The sequence below is a fragment of the Orbicella faveolata genome, unplaced genomic scaffold (genome assembly GCF_042242905.1).
Source record: "Orbicella faveolata isolate gen_17 unplaced genomic scaffold, um_ofav_v1 contig_36, whole genome shotgun sequence".
Lineage (NCBI taxonomy): Eukaryota > Metazoa > Cnidaria > Anthozoa > Scleractinia > Merulinidae > Orbicella > Orbicella faveolata.
This window is the reverse complement of record NW_028301565.1, coordinates 9,144,214-9,155,661: the sequence shown is the minus strand read 5'-3', so window position 1 is coordinate 9,155,661 and position 11,448 is coordinate 9,144,214. Positions and strand designations below refer to the sequence as shown.

The 11,448-nt window shown below is 39.6% G+C and overlaps 1 protein-coding gene across 6 annotated transcripts in view; it reads right to left on the bottom strand.

The window, feature by feature from the left end:
- Positions 1-10,397, bottom strand: part of LOC110067869 (TNF receptor-associated factor 2-like) — a 33,795-nt gene extending 23,398 nt beyond the window's left edge. The window contains exon 1 of one of the 6 annotated variants that reach the window (XM_020775211.2): positions 10,322-10,397. The gene's annotated coding sequence lies outside the window, so the exon portion shown is untranslated. Of the gene's footprint in view, positions 1-37; positions 1,791-1,845; positions 3,361-7,110; positions 7,260-10,321 lie in introns of those variants that run through there. The other 5 variants (XM_089274620.1, XM_089274617.1, XM_089274618.1 and 2 more) reach the window with 5 other exon arrangements.
- Positions 10,398-11,448: the final 1,051 nt, after the last annotated feature.

Here is an 11,448-nt window from a genome sequence, read left to right as displayed (position 1 = left end):
CGACATCGAACATAAAAAATCTGAACCCTAAACTTACAACAGTCTGTCCAGCCCGGTTTATAGCTTGATACGTCCCAAATCCTGGTATTTGTTGCAAAATGACTGATAGTTTCAAATCTACGTTTCCCGAGCCCATTTTAACGGTTCACTTTCATGATTGTTTGATTCAGTTTCCTTGACAACCAGGCAAATGTCGTTATGATCTTCAACAACAGCACTGCCTGTACGGTCTACGGTGTTAAACTAAAAGTATGCTCATGACATGAATTTTAGTAAGATCATTTAATACAAAGATAAAGAAACATTTTTCTTAGCAACTGTTCTCGAATTTTCACCATTTTGTAATTGCTTGTCTTAACAACGAGCAGTTTAAGTGTACGTTAACTTTTGAAGAAGATTCCACGGGAAATTAAATAATAATAATAATAATATTTAATATTTCTAAGGCGCAAATTAACATGTAAATATGATCAAATGCGCCTGAATATATTATTGCATATTAGTACTACGATTATATGAACTTTCATATCTTCACTTCTGTTCTTCGGATACATGAAAGATCTGCGGATATATTACGAACTCACAACATGATCAGCTTCCAGTTGGCTTGATAGTTCAGTTGGTAGAGCACTGCACCGGTATCGCAGAGGTCAAGGCTTCGAATCCCGCTCAGGCCTGAATTTTTTCAGGCTTTAATTTCACAACTGCATAAGTTTTGTGTATGATGATTAATTATATCTTCGCATATTAAAACTGTTATCACCAACGGATGGAAAAAGCTGTATTTGATTTAGGTTTCACATGTTTGGTCTGAATATCACTGAGATACTGCATATTCGGTTGACTTATGTGTTAAAATAAGTATGCCTAGGTTGTTACGTTACCTGACGGCTAATTATTTTACTACGCTGGATGCATACATACATACTTTTCACATAAACTATAAATATTTCTTTATGATAATTACAGCAACAGCAAATTGGTTGGTTGTAATTACGGGTAACTCTCCTTCCTATGTACAAGGCTGCGATTTGCATCAGTCTTAATACTTCAAAATACCTTTGAAACCACTCATTTATGTGATAAACATAAAGTACGAGGTACGCAGTTCTACATTGTGTACCTCTACTGATCATGAAAGTTTGAAGGTAATCTGAGTTTTCGTTCTTTAGTGATTGAAGTCTTATGCACGGTAATTGTTATCAAACTTTCTTGTAAAAGTGAGGCTCATATTTATAAGATATATACAGATATATTGATATATTGTAATATGACAATCTGAACTGAATTCTCAGAAAATGATATCAGAATAATCTAAAAGAAAGCGAAGCTAGGAAGGATTTAACTGATATCAGAATATTCTAAAAGAAAGTGAAGCTAGGGAGGATTTAACTGAGGGTCGAGGTTGTTATTTGGCGTTGGAATTTAACTTAAGGCAACCAGTTGCAATCTAAAAAACTGTAGAACGTGGCATGGATGATCATAATTGACAGCAAAAATATGACTGAAACAAATCAAAAATTATAATAACGTCTTTCCGGGAATACGAGGAAGAAATCTTCAAGCGGTGTATAAATTCAATATATCGGCGTAATTAGGATCCGTGATATACGTATATAAGCATTTCATCATTTTAGGTTGTTCTTTAGAAAGTAAAGTTAATGTTTAATCTAGAGTTTCCTCTGAGGGAGCGTCGACGAAGTCTCAGCTCTGTTTTAAAATGCAAGGCGGAAGTAATCGATGGTAACGAAATAGTTATAACAGTTTAAGGTTTGCAACTCGGCTGTCGAAACAAATAAAACTAAGCCAAAATGATTACTAGAGACAAATGGACGAGAAGTTTACCTGTTAAAAGCAAACAGAATTGCATCAAATGTCGATTACGCGATTCTCTCAGGCTAGTGTCAGTTCCAAGCCCATGGTATTAATATAAATAATAATTAATTTTTAAACTGAATTAACGCATGCGCTTGCTTAAGGTGATCGTATAAACTTTTATGGCTCAGTATAACCGACAAATTTTCGTTCTACTTGTACATGTGGATACATAATGTGCGACTATGAAAATTATAATTCAATTTAGCTCTTACACTGACCACTCATCACAGGTCGCTTATTGCTATATAAATTTCCTCCTTGAAATAAATGGAGGTAATCGTTCTTTTTAGCGGAGAAGTAAATTTTCTATATACTATTTATCTTTACAGTGTAAGTTGAAATTACTTATAACATGTTATATTGCTAGGTCTTCGGGCAAATTAGGTGGACCATTTAAGAATTCCATTTCAATGATATGCAGTTTATAGTTTATAAGCCCCTAGCTAAAGACTCAATGTGCCCAAAACAATGATAACTTGTAAAACATACTGAAGCCGAATAGTTTCTGGCGAGCCCTTTGGTACAAACGAGACTTAATTAATTGATAATTTCAATAACATGTAGAAAGGAGTAACTGATTTCCGAAAGTACAAGGTTAGTTGCGAGCTAATTAACTACACGCAAAGTTATGCTCAACAGTCACGTGTGTCCTATTTCGGATGAGTAAGTTTCGAAACTTAATCTTTCGAAGGAAAGCACCAATCAATGTTTTTTTTTTTTACATATATATCTGGTAAGCGGCTACGAAAATCACGATTTGTTTATCTTTCAAAAGTAACATCACTTTTAAACAAACTAGGGATAAGACATCATCGTTTGCGTCCAATAAACAACACCAGCATTACGTGAACGGAAATTGCGCAATTCGGGAGGGTTATAATCTCCAACGGAGATACTAGTATCGTTGCTCAAGCAAAGTGAGACAAAGACAAAAGTGCCATTTCCTTACCTTTGGGTTCACTGATCCGTTCCTTCATGTTTAGAAAAGAACAAATCCCTTTATGGGCGATGAGCAACACAAGTAGCTACACGCTCCAAACGTGTATGATTTTGATGTTTCAAGTTCAGATTCGAGTTTTTGCATCATCCTGACATTTAACCCAATTCTTCAACATAACTCGCCTGTCTGTCTGTGTTCTTTGCACCGTGAACAAGCCATCGAAAAAAGTATTGAACAGGAGCGAAGAAAAATTCTGGTGTACCGTTTACGCAAAGCCACCAGCGAGAAGCCTGAAAGCTCCTGACTCGTCATCTACCTTCGTATTAATGAATAGGACTTTTCTGTGGAATGTCCTCCCAGTTACTAGATATATTAAGCCCACGAAATTCGCACTTTTCGGCCTTCATTTTCCTTAATCAAGTCCCAAGTTGTAGGAAATTAGTTTTTCCTCCATGTTACTTGTTATTTTGGTAGATTCGTTGTCATGTGACAGTCAAAACATTAAAAATTTCCATATCAAGCCGGGTAAGTGATGCGCGCTTGTCACAGTTCAGTGACGAGTGCCCACACGTGCAATACTGATTGGTTTGCTATTTTTAAAAATAAATCGCCAATGGCTGCGTGGCATTCCAAGTGGATGGCTGACACTATTGATTGACAAAGCTTCTAAACTCATCACAAAGGAAGAAAATATCTTTAACCATTAGCGGGGTGATCCAATGCGGCGATATATGACGCAAGTCATGTCACTAAGCAACTTCGATGATGAAAACAGATTTTTCAAGCCACTGAATCCGGGGGATACGGGAAGAGCATTGATCCTCGTAACTCTTTATGCGGCAGACGCCAGGGCAAAGCTCTTGTTGCAAGTTCCTGGGCTGAGTAGCATAATCACTTCTAAATTTAATCACTCTTAAATTATTTTCGAAATAATCACTTCTAAAATCGTGACCAAAAAGTAGGATTAAACCAGTTACAAATATATTTTGTTTTATTCGTGATTCAACACGATTATTATGGCATGGAGAATGCTTAGCAAACTTGCAACGACCCAGGCCATAAGAAACGGACTAGATGTGGACAACAGAATATAACTGTTGGCGAAATACCAGGTAGTTTTTCAAGCGTGATAAGAAGTGACAAGTCGATTGTGACAACAACGCAGAGGTTTTTTCCTAATTCCGGTTTACAAAATAGAAGACCATAGCTGGTAGCTATAGAATGCTGATCTGGCATTTAAGGAGCTTCAAGGGACAGCGCAGATGTATCATTTATTTTCTCGTAAAGGCTAGCTAATCTTGACGGCTAAGACAACGGTTCTGCTTCACGATAACCGATTTGTCATAAAGGTAATGATAAGAAGTCATCTTTGAGGCTGCTTTCTCAGTGGTGCTTTCTCAGATGAAGAGGAAGTGTTTCAGTCAGTGGAACTGATTCATAACGTTTTGTCTAAACCTTGTCTAATTCTAGAAACGATGTCGTCCAAGATGTACAGTATAATTGCACTGACTAATGTTGCAACAATGGTAGGTGCGACATGTTTACCTTTTCGAGTTCAGTTTTACTCCTGGTTCGACGTGACTGTCGAGACGCAATCGACTTTCTTGTTTTGAAATTATATGCTTCGCTAAGCGGATTTCCAAAATAAGATTCGTATAGTGCGATATTATTTCCAACAGGCTGCACGCATGCATCGGCTATTTCATAGCTTGCCACAAGGATTTTTCGATTCGTTAAATTATATATTTCTGTCTTTTTCCGATGTTTTTGAAATCGCAGAAATAGAACCTCCCAATTTATGCTCGGTTCGTTTATAATTAAATTTATTATGACGGGGGGTGACAGTTCTAAGAAGACTGTTTCGGGAGAAAAACAAAATTCTTCCGAGAATCTTGAAGTTTTGTTAAAGGCGGGAGAGCCAAGATATTTTACGAACAGAAGTTCGAATACTGGGAGGGTTAAAAATTTTGCAGTACTGCTTCTCTGAAAGAATCGGAAGAGCTGTCTGGCTGGCTGGTTTTCTGCCTGGCTGTTGTTACCTGTCTGGCGGCCCGGTAGTGTTTCTGTATAGCTGGCTGGCCGGCAACTAAGCTACCTGGCTTGCTATCTGGCTTCCAGTGGCTGTCTGCCAGGCTGGCTGACTTGGCTGCGGCTATCTGCCGTCCTGTCTGCCTGGCTTGCGGTCTGCCTGTCTGGTTGGCTGGTTGACTGGCTGCCTGTTTGGCTGCCAGGCTGGCTTGCGTATGACGGTCTGGCCATCTGGCTGACTGGCTGCCTGCCTGCCGAATGGCTGCCTGGCTACCTGGCTGCATGGTTACCTGACTACATGTACCTGACAACCTGTTTTCCTGAAGACCTGGCTACCTGGCTTCCTGGCTCCCTGACTGGCGTTCTCGCTGTCTGGCCACCTAGCTGGCTGCCTGTATGGCTACCCATACCTGGCTGCCTGGTTGTCTGGCTGCCTAGCGTGTGGCTGGCTGGTTGACTGCCTGCCTCCCTCCCTCCAGGCTACCCGGTGTCTCCAATAAACAGAACAGCGAAACTTGACAGTAAGAAATCATAAAATATTTTCTCCACGTTTCCCGCGTTAAGTTGTGTTCCGGTAAAATATATATCAGCAAGCATCTGCCATCAAATGCAAGCAGAAAAGGTTGTTCGGTCCCCTGCTGGGGTTGATTCTGAATTGCAAGTTGTGACACACATTTTCTATGGCAAAGGTCTGTATGCAAGTCTCCTTACTATATATTTAAACCCTTTTTTACTTTGTCTTGTTTCTCTTTTTGTAGGAGGCAGCGTGGCCGAGTGGTTAGAGCGCCGGAATTGCAATCCGTAGGTCACGGGTTCAAATCCCGTTCTGACCGCTAGCTGATCTTGTTCTCGGTAGCCCCGAGTTCAACTTCTCGACTACGCCAGTTGGGATTCTTAACCTGAGTTATGTTTATTTTGAATATTTATTTATCATTGTTTGTTTATACTGGTCCTGAAAAGTCCCTATGGGGAGTGGCCAATTACGTATACATTTACATTTACATTCTTTCTACCATCTTTGCTACTTCAACAGCACGTATGGTAGAGTGAGAGCAGGAAGGAAATTTTTCGACCTTTACAGGACCCTGGTCAGCTTCCGCTATTTTCGATGCCATCTAAATTATTGATATTTTATGGTGAAGCAAAATGTTATGCTCTAAATTGTGTTCCTGAAAGTATTTTTAATTATAATAAAACATATTAGTCAAACTCTGGCATGTAAACAAAAACAAAGGTGTGGCTGACTAGGGCTCTTAAAGACTAACAAAACCTTGGCTACTGTGGTTATTGCGGTTTATGCTCAAGTTTTTTATTAAACCACAAGCTATTAAAGCTACGGGTTGGTCAAAGAGTTTTGAAGTAATTCTTTTGTTTAGACTGTTTCTGCAAGTTTTCCAATTGTCGCGATTTGTGACTTGAATGCGAAAAAAACCCCGTTCATGATTATTTGGGCCAAAAGAAAGTCACTGCATTTCAGATGGACGTATGAAGAAGCGGTCATAAGACGACGTTCTGCCGTATGTTCTTTCTACAGCGAAGCGATTAGCAGTCTTCCACAGGTAAGACAAATGTTTGGAGAATATTGATATTATATTTGATATGTTGCTTGCCTCCATGGTTTTGGAACCGACCGGTCCTGGATGCGGTACCTTATTTGTTCCTGTTGGCGAGGAATCTGATTGTTCACCTTATGAACAGTGTTAACCTCAAACCAAATGCATTTCAAACTGTCGGAAATGTTCACAAATTTCTGAAATTCGTCGCAAACAAATCACGAACGAAAAACGCGTGATGGCGCAAACACTTGGGAACAGTTGAGCATGTTTCTCTGTACGACCAATGATCTGTCTCTAGCCTATTCACCGATTTGTGTTCATCATTTGCCTTCTCCTTATTCATATGAATTTTTTCCTTGAGATATTTCGCGCTAGATTTGAGATCATATACCCGCCAAAAAACACGAGGAGACCACGAGGAGGCGTCGTTCTAATCGTATGATCTTTTCTCGGTTAGCGTCCGAGCAAGCTCTCTTAGCAGTTCTAGGGTTGACCTCCGTACTCCGAGAGAGCTTTTTCGCAGGCTCAGTTTCTCGGTAAAGCTGGGTTTTAAACGTTTAGAAGGACAAGGCAGATGTTCAATATTTTACAAGTTACACCATAGTTATTAAACGGTGCCGATAAGACCAATTTTTTCGTAGTCGATGTTTTACATTTTCCTAACCGTAACCCTGACCCTAACCCTTAATTGGCTTGTTTCTTACCCACCTGTCCAAACCATTTTGCTATCTGAGCAAGGAGAAACTGTTTTCTCGACTGCGTTCTTTGCAAGTTTTCAGCCGCCATTATTTGAACGAATTCCTGAGTGTCAAAAATCTGCTTGGTATAAGAAAGCGAATATTGTAAGTAGGCTAGAGCAGAAAATTAACATAAAATTAACATGGCTTAATAAGGACCAATTGAGTCAGTTTGCACGTTCAGTTCTGGTTTGAGTTAGCGTATGAAAAGCATCTCATGAATGACACAATCAACTTTACTGGTACATTTCGCTAGCACGTGAAACTGTTCTAAGACTTTTAAAAAAAGCTGTGATATCCGACCATTATGTTGGAGCTGGTACTGTTTGTAAATAGAAGACGACTTTCTTCTGTGTCAGTCCACATGCTCATTCAGGTGCCCACGCGTATATCCCACATATCTTGCATCACACAGATTACATTTAAATTTGTTCACTACAAACTGTTGGTTAACAATGGAGGGCTTAGGTTCTTGCACCTTAATAAGTTTGTTATTTGGAGCTAAATTCTCCAGCAAAGGTACCTAAATACTGATAAACTTTATTTACTCGAATTTACAGAATCCACAGAGTAGCATTTCTGCTTATTTCTCCGAGCTACCTGATGTGTCCTATGTCCCATTAAACTGATGAAAGGAACATTACAACAAAGGTGACAAATTTAAGCAATATTACAGGACAAAATTAATTTTAGGGGAAGTGTTGAAATCTGTAACAGCGCGATGCTGATTGGAATTGTGTTCCAGGGATTTGGCTGCCTGGTCTGACTAAAAGAATTAAGGCCGTAATATCAGTTTCTCTTTTTGTTAGGGACTTAATGTCAGTTATCTGGTCAATATTCGCTGCGATTTAAAGATCAGAGAACGTTCGGTTATGTTTTGAACCGGCGGTATAGCTCAAGCGGTGTCACCTTTCGTAACCGTCACCGCTTGTGGGGGGATTAGGAACAAATGCTTTTGTGAAAAAATGTGGCGCTCGTGTTCTTGTCAAGTTTATTTCAAGTTAATTTACCGAGGATGGTGTCATTTAGCACATAACAAGCAACAACGTTTTACCTACCGTTCTACCGTACTAGCCGCACCAACCGTTTTTATTGTATTTTTTTTTCTTTTTTTTTTTTTTGTATTTATATCGTATTGTTTACTGAAAAACCCATTTTTGGGAGTGTGCAAAAAAGTTTCATTCATTGCATTCATTCATTCATTAACCGTACTGACCCTACTAAGTGTGACTTCAGAATGGAATAAATCGGTTGAAGTTGACAGGTCCGTTGTCTGTTTTTCTTTATTTGGATTGATACCGTCACACTCTTTACGACTGAGTGCTGGATCGCAGAGTAAAAAAGTCTGCGACAAGGTAGACGGACGCTGATAATTTTTGATTTTTACTCAAATTGTAAGCAAAAAGTCGCAGTGCTTGCAAGCTTTCGGAACGCCTAAGGCTGTAATCTAATTTAATTTTGGTTTGGCATACGCTGTTAGGCACCAGCAAAGGTATATAAGCTTGCCAAGAGTTTCACTTAGCCTTCGTGTCTTGTGTCTTAATCTGGCAGTGAAGAGACCGAAGGCCATGGAGTAGAAAATGCGCAGATTACAAATATAAGGATGCTGATACACATTACACAGCACAGTTTGCCTCTTCCAGGCGCCTGGAAGAGGCTATCTGAACGTACAAAAACGTAGCTAAAATAAAAATAATATTTATGCTATAAATAATGTAATGTAACGTCCGATATAAAAATAATTAAATGCGTTCGGAAAGTAGTCCAAAGTAGGCCAAACTGACAATTCCTAACGTCATTTAGAGCTGATGCTTACACAGTGACTAAGTACTCTTCTTGTTTACTGGTATTGCAACGTTAATATTGAAAGATTAGTTCTTTGTGAACTCAACCGAGTTGTAATACGTTACTTTGTTAAAATTATTTTCGTAAATCAACGCAGGACGCCTGATCCGCAGGATCTCTTCGAAGGATCTCGGGGGACAGGGACTCCCAGGAAGAAAAAAAAAAGGCAAAGAGAAATATTGACATGAATATGTTACGTGTATATTGTGCCACCGCCAAAGCAATATTTACAGAGATGAAATTTACATAAGAAATGCTTTCTTGAAATACAGTGGAACCCGAGTATCTTTTAATTTGATACCTATTGAGACAGAATTTTGAGTACCTGAAAGTTAGACCACCCAAGAACTACGTGTTAAATCCTCACTTGTAAAAATGAGATAAAGTAAAAGAAGGCGGGTGGCTTTTATTTTGCAAGCACGCCATCTGTCTTGCTGCGCCATTGTCTCGGTTATCGATCGATCACTTTTATCGATTTTCTATGTTTAATCAAGAGGGGATAAATAAAAGTTAATCTCCCATATATAATCATATATGGGATATATCGATCTTATAACTAAAGTAATCCATCTCAAGCTATTTTTAGAGATGGTACCCAGTTTTACAGGGAATAATAATATTACCACGCGCCTTCGTGAAGGATGATAAAGCCGCTTGGCTGTCCACGTGAGTAAATTGACATTCGCATAACAGAATCGGCCATCTCTAGACCATCCTGGGATTTCCGAAGCCTGGAGTGATCTAAAAAATGACTTGAGAGAGATTACCTCATCTATATGGGGGATAAATTCTTTTAACCTTCCTATTCTCTCTTGGTTTAATGGCTCACCCTGTGTGTTATGCTGAGTCGATTAGGCTGCACGTTCTCGCGTTAATGACTTTGATAGTCGAGAAATGCTAAATGGTTAAAATATTATGCCTATTATGCCTAGCTCACGATTAGAAGTAAACATCATTGGCTCCTACTCTCAGTTATGATCTTCTCCAGTGCTACTTATACCTTAACCGGATGTAGTGAACTCTAGTAGCATCTCATCCACGGGGGAGCGGAAATACCCCTAGTCTCTTCATGCTACGAAAACTGGAGATAAGTTACGACCTGGTATGCCACCGGGTTCGAACACAGACTATATTTTTGCATGGGTAGAATATATCCTACGTGTAAACGTTCCATTTCTTTCCTATGCCAGCACTCTGTACACAGGGTAGTCTTGAAAGATGTTGAGAGGCTCAAGGGTACAAAAACACTCTAAGACTTGCTTGCGAACACGGTTCACGATAATAAAATAAGATGAGCTAAAATAAGATAAATAAAAAGATATGGAAGTTAAACTTACTTCAAGTTGATTTTGGATACAGCTCATCCTTTTCTTCTCGACTTGGCTAAACCTCAATTCCGAGAAACGGTTGTTATGATACTGGTTTCTGGGAAATATTTTCCATTTCCGGTAGGGGTGACTAGTGATAAATGTATGCGAGGTAGACTACGAGTGGTCCCTCTGTCGCTTAGTGAGGGGGGCGTAAGGGTTTGCGGTGATGTGGTTTTGCGTTATTTTTGGTGCGGTTTTACGGAAATCCTTATTTCAACCTGCGGTATTGCGGTTTTATAACACTAAGCGGTTTTCGGTTTTCATAAATTTTGGATCGTGGTAATCGGTAAAAAAAGAGACTGCAGTCGTCTGCGCTTTTCAGTTATAACAGTTATTACTCGGATCCTGACGCTTCCGATGACTTTTGATCTCTTGTTTATGTTTTGCAAGGGACCATCGTTGTGCAAGCAAGCTTTGCTGTTTGTAATTTCCGCTTTTTCCAGTTAATAATTGGTATGATCAACCATTTTATCCAATGATACGTCGACTTGTTGACTTTACGAGCTGGGAATCTTTCGCTCAGATTTCCTACAGTATTTGCCGTGGCCTCGTGCGGGACAATGCTTGCCGAGCAAGAGGAAGTGGATAGGAGGATGGTCGGGAAGAGACGATGTTACTTAAAGGAGAGATTGGAAGCTCGGCGACGTTTCTTCTGGGAGCAAGAACTCGCTTCGGCAGAGTTGTAACGCTTCAACAATCGTTTGCTTTACTGAACACTTCATGGGGCTGACCACGTTGTCTTCGGGTTATTCAAAATTCTTCTCGGCAAGATTTTAAATGAAATTTAAGGATGATTCAGTCGAATCGCGACATAAAATGGGTGTTCCGAGCTCGTATTCCGGATATTTGATCTTGAAAACTATCATCTTGACGAGTTTTCACCAAAAAAAATCGCGAAAAGCTTTCGTTGTGTAACATTCGAGTGATTTCCAGTGCTGAAGTCGTAAACATCGATGTTTTTCAATTGGGTAACTCAGCAGTATTCGTGCGGGCGCGAGCGCACTTATATTAGTTCCACAGCAACATAACGAAGTCAGTCCCACGGGCGTGTGTCAGTTATTGATCTTTTACGGAGTCATGGAAGTCGTCGACAC